This window comes from Gossypium arboreum, chromosome 13, assembly GCF_025698485.1.
Source record: "Gossypium arboreum isolate Shixiya-1 chromosome 13, ASM2569848v2, whole genome shotgun sequence".
NCBI lineage: Eukaryota > Viridiplantae > Streptophyta > Magnoliopsida > Malvales > Malvaceae > Gossypium > Gossypium arboreum.
Window position 1 is genome coordinate 6051355 of NC_069082.1, and position 5937 is coordinate 6057291.

General features: G+C 40.9%; 1 non-coding gene across 1 annotated transcript; it reads left to right on the forward strand.

The window, feature by feature from the left end:
• The first annotated feature begins 5205 nt into the window (after positions 1–5205).
• Positions 5206–5312, forward strand: LOC128287073 (small nucleolar RNA R71). The gene has a single exon (XR_008277773.1). It is a non-coding gene; the product is annotated as a small nucleolar RNA R71 (small nucleolar RNA).
• The last annotated feature ends 625 nt before the right edge of the window (positions 5313–5937 follow it).

Sequence of the window (5937 nt, forward strand, 5' to 3'; positions counted from 1 at the left end):
ACAAGAAAGAAAGCTATATGCTCAAAAGGCTCAAAAATCTCACCAAAAAATTGGGTTTTTGATGTCATTCATGTATACTTAAGATTTCAAGATAATACCTCAATTTAGGAAAAATAGTCTAAAAAATTTATTTCTCAAAATATCAACTTATCATGCTCGATTCTTTAAGGTCCTATAATCAAATAATCATGCATAATTCCCTTGGTCTAATTCATGACATATCAACAATAATTATAGACCAATCAGAATTCATTCTATCAATATTATGAGAAAATCACTTAAGCACAAGATCAAATTCAAGGATTTGAGAATAATGCAAAAAGTAGGTTTCATGTTCACCCCCCCACACTTAATATGTACATTGCCCTCAATGTACAAAGATAGATTATTTAAAATAAAGAAAATCATAAGAGGAAAAGGGGTGAAACTCCCTGTTATATGGATGCGGAGCTTGATTCTAAGGCTGGAGTGTTTGGGGAAAGTAGTAGCTGCCATTGTTCTTGGCTAGATAAAGAAATTGGGGCGTTGAACATGGCACTCGTGAGGTATTGTTTCCCATTTGTTTCCTCATTCCATAAAATATTCCTAGCAACTTTGCTTGGAAGTCTGTAGAATCATGAAGAGCTTGTTAAGAGTTGGTGTGGAAGAGAGCGTAGTGGGATTACTTGTTAGAAATACCAAAAAATGAAAAAAAAAAGTAAAATTTACTAATATTGATATGTCTTTCAATATAAAATAATAAAATTGAAATGAAAATAGTAATAAAAATAAAATAAATAAAAAAATAAGAATAACAAGATAGGAGGATTCAATGATCCTTGTCAGTGGGGCCCTCAGGTGGTGGTGCTGGAGTGGCGATGTGAAAGTGCTGGCACAGCTGCTGCATCATTGCCTGCATGTCATCCATCTGTCTATCACGTCGCCGATCTCACTCGTGAATCATCTCGAACTGTGTAGTGCAATACTGCTCGAAGTGAGCGAGTCGATCGGAAAGGTATGCCAATGAAGCAGCCGCATGAACTGGTCGTTCCTTAAGTGGCGTGGTGGAAGGCTTCTCATGCTGTGGGGGAACATCATCAGGAATGTCCTCAAGATCCTCCTCGTCAATAGCATGAGAGAGACAATACTGAGAAGGATCGGTCCCACGTCGGTGCTCGATCATCCTCATGTGTAACATAGTCGTGATGCCCTGTGGGGACATCTGACCTATCAGTGTAAGTGTTGATGACTGGGCCACAGTCTTGAGGAGGCCGAAGTGTCTAGCAAGGCGCGTCACGTAGGGGCCGATGGAGATCAGTCTCTTCCTATGCCACTCGGTCTGATGGCGAATGGCAAAAGCAATGAAGTATGCCAAGTCAGTCACGTGTGCATTCGCTATGCACCATAAATAGTAAGCGTCGTGGGTGTTGACGACGCCGGTGCTCTCTCTCCTCCCGGTCAAGCTGTGTGCCAATATGGCATGGAGATAGCGTAAGGAAGGAGCGAGAGCTGAGGCTTTCGAGCGGCTGGGGTCGTAGGTGGAAGAGAGTGGTGCCAAAGCTTTCCAGTACAAGGAGGGAGAAATGTGAATATTTCGTGGTAATGCATTCATGTCTTCTTCCTCCATAAACTCATTGGTGTAAAGTCCCAAAACGACTCTAAATTCTGGGACACTCATCGCCGAACTAAACCACCTAATTGGGAGTGAATGGTACCTGGGTCGTCATTGTTCGTCATCACCACCTGTAAATGAAAAGTAGAGCATAATTCTAAAGTTAGCTCTAAATAAGTGGGCTCGGTAATAGCGAAGAACCGTTCTCATGTGTCTGTGGACAGGAGGGCATGGATGGCATCAGCTAGCTGAGCTTGCTCGACTGCAGCCCAGTCAATGCAGTGACCTGTAGTGAGGGGTCGTGTGCGTAGTATCTGAAATAGCTACTCCTGCAAGCTTGCGGAAATTTAAGGAACGGGTGCCAAACTTTGGTTGTAGCACATATCGAGGAAGAACCCAATCCCCTACGTCTTTTTGAGGATGGGACTACAGCCTTCTTGCCTCTCGATGACGACATAATGTTCCTGAAAATACATGAGCATTGATAGAATCCAAGATACATCAGTAGTTAAGCAAGAGGCCTAAAATTAGTATATGCTATTTAGTAGCTTAAACAATTCAAATATAGAAAATCCTAAAGCAAATTCCTAACTTGTCTAAAACATATTTGTAATAATAACAATATCTATGTAAAGCATGTAGAATACAAATTGGAAAAATAGGTTGAGAAAGTGAACCAAAGGCTGCTGTAAGGCGATGCACGGGCGTGTTGGTGGCGAGCAAGGGCGTGTGACGCGGGGATATAGCCATGTGGAGGAAAAATAGAGGGTATAGAGAGGGGAAAGTGGGGATTAATGAAAAGGGAGTGGATTTGAGGGTGGTTTGGGGGTTGGGCAAGTGAGAATCTGGGGAATGGTGGCCGGAATAGAGATTAGGGAATGGGGAAGAGTAGATTTCGGCTAGGGTTTTGAAAAGAGAAAGAAGATGAACTGTGGTTTGCTTATATAGGGGAGGTTCACACGGCCTAGGGCCACGCCTGTGTACTTTGAAGGTGAACCTGTATTTTTTGAATTTTACGATTTAGGTCGTGCCCAGCTACTATCCCACGCCCGTGTGTCTTGGGCGTGTGTCGAACACGGCCATGTCGCACTGCTGTGCCTAGCTTTGTTCGCTTCTCCTACGCCCGTGTTTTATGGTAGCACGCCCGTGTATTGTTGTACACGGCTGAATGGCACGGGCGTGTTGCACTCCCGTGTTGAAGAAACAGAATCGAGCCTTATCCATGGCACACCCTTGGTTTTCTATTCCCACGCCCGTGGTATCCTATCAAGTTCACCCACGGCCCTGTCACACGGCCGTGGGGATTTATCGCACCCCCTGTTTTTAGAAAATCATGTCCTGCTTCCACACGGCCGTATCGCACGGCCGTGTCTCTTCCCCTGTTTGGCCACGGCTTTAGGCACGCCAGTGTACTTGGCCTTGTGTGCTGAAAAACTTTGCAATTCAAAGATTAAGTTAATGATTCAAAGTGTTAGAAATTAAAAATAAAGAAATCGAAATATGTTAGTGCTCGGGTTGCCTCCCGAGAAGATTCATAGTCTAAGCTCGACTTACCTCTCCATTGAATGATCATGGTGGTTTAAGGAGTTCATACTCCTCATTCCTGCTGTCAATATTAAATTAAGGTTTTAATTGGGTGTTGTTTACCTTAAAAGTGCCGAACTTGTGATGACTCACCTCTACCGTACTAAATGGAAAAATACTGAGTACCATAAGAGAGATTTCCTCATTTGGTGTGGTAGTGACAATGTGGGGATCTGCGGCATCTAGTAAGACTTTATCGCCAACCTTAAGTTGATTAGGAGAGGTATCGGGCTTGTTTTGGTGTAGTTTTCGTTTATCATGTGTTCTCAGTTGTGTGCTCACCATTCATCTAGCTCCTCTATTTGAAGCCTTCATTCCTCATGGGTGTCTTTGTTTACTACTTGATAATAGTACACTGTCTCCGTTGTCTTGGTTCGAGAAGGCTCCTGCAAGAATGATTGAATATTAGTGTTGTCATCGACAAGTTTCATAGCATTATCTTGAGTCTTAGAGGTTTTGACTGAGTCGCGTGCTTGAAGTGTTACTGCGTCATCTCCTGCATGAAGTGTTAGCTCTCCTATGCCTACATTAATAATGGTTCTGGCAGTTGCTAAAAAGGGTCGTCCTAAAATTAAAGGTACCTCGTTATACTCATCCATATCTAAAACTACAAAGTCTACTGGGTAAATAAATTTATCAATTTTAGCGAGAACATCTTTAATAATACCCTTAGGAAATCTAACTATTTTGTCAGCCAATTGTATGCTCATCCTAGTCTGTTTGGTTTTACCGAGACCTAGTCATTTAAACATTTTATACGGCATAACATTTATACTTTCCCCTAGATCAGCTAAAGCATTATTCACAGATAGACTACCAATTAAGCATGGAATTATAAAACTCCCTAGATCTTTCAATTTGTTAGGTAGCTTATTCTTTAGAATAGTTGAGCAAACTGCGTTGAGTTCCACATACGAAGTAGTGTCTAATTTTCTTTTATTTCTCAGAAGTTCCTTTAAGAATTTTACTGAGTTGGGTATCTGTGACAAAACTTCAATAAAGGGTAAGTTAATATGTAATTTCTTTAAGAGTTTGACAAACTTACCGAATTGTTCTTCTATTCTGTCTTTCGTCATCGCTTTAGGATATGGTACACGAGGTTCATAATTCGTACTTACCTGTTTAGGATCATCATCGTTTACCTCTTCTCGACCTTTGTTCATCGCGTTGTCTTACTGTAATTCTGGCTCCGGTGCAATGAATCCTTCCTTATTTTGAGTACTAATTGCATTGAAGTGTTCCCTCAGATTAGGTTCAGTATTACTTGGTAAGCTACCTTGTGGTCGTTCAGAGATTAGTTTGGATAACTGGCCTATTTGAGTTTCGAGTCCTTGGATCGATGCTTGTTGATTCTTAAGTGCTGTCTCGGTATTTTGGAAATAGGTTTCTGACACTGAGATGAAATTAGAAAGCATCTCTTCAAGGTTTGGTTTATTCTTTTGTTGATAAGGTGGCTGTTGAAAACCCTGAGGATTTTATGGCTTTTGATTCCCTTGACCACCCCAGGAGAAATTTGGGTGGTTCCTCCAACATGCATTATAAGTATTACTATATGGGTTATTTTGAGATCAGAAGTTATTGTTACCCATATAGTTGACTTGTTTTTCTTCAGTTGTAGGATTGAAGGATTGGTATTCTGTATGCACACCTCCACCACTTGAGTCACACCTCATCACTGGATGTACCTGCATAGAACCAAGTAAATTGTCAATCTTTTTATTGAGAAGTTCTACCTGATTAGAGAGCATGGTGACTGAATCGATGTTATAAACGCCGGCTATTTTCGTTGGCTTTGTTCTACCTGATTAGAGAGCATGGTGACTGAATTGATGTTATAAACGCCGGCTATTTTCGTTGGCTTTATCCTCATAACTTGCCACTGATAGTTATTTAGTAACATATCCTCTATAAATTCATAGGCATCTTCCAGTGTTTTATTATTGATGGTTCCGCCAGCAGCTGCATCAACCATTTACCGAGTCGAGGGATTCAGGCCATTGTGGAATGTTTGTACTTGAAGCCAAAGCGGTAACCTATGGTGAGGGCACTTTTTCAATAAGTCCTTGAATCTCTCTCATGCATCGTAAAGTGTTTCTAAATCCATCTGTACAAAAGAAGAGATATCATTACGTAATTTAGCCGTTTTAGCTGGCGGAAAATATTTTAGTAAAACTTTCTCGCTCATTTGTTCCCAAGTAGTGATAGACCCTTGTGGTAACGAGTTCAACCACTGTTTAGCTTTGTTTCTCAGTGAAAAGGGACACAATCGAAGACGTATGGCATCATAAAAAATGCAATTGATTTTAAATGTATCGCAAAATTTCAGAAAGTTTGTTAAGTGAGCGTTGGGATCTTCATCCTGCAAACCATCAAACTGAACAAACTGTTGTATCATCTAAATAGTGTTAGGTTCTAATTCAAAAGTATTTGCAGCTACAGCAGGTCTAACTATGCTAGATTCAGTTCCTGTTAAAGAATGTTTAACATAATCATACATAGTACGTGGAGCAGGATTTTGATTAGCTGCAATTGCTGGAGGTAGCTGATTGCCTTGGTTTTCAGCCATCTCATCGGTTGGGGGTTGAGTATCGTCTTCTCACTCGTTCTCTGTGTATCGTAATCTACTCCTTATTTCTCTTTGATTTCTACGAACAGTGTGATCGATTTCTTCGTCAAAAAGTAATGGTCCTGACGGGTTTCTTCTAGTCATAAACTATAAAAACCTGCCAAGAGAGAAAAAAATAAGTAAATTAATAAATAAT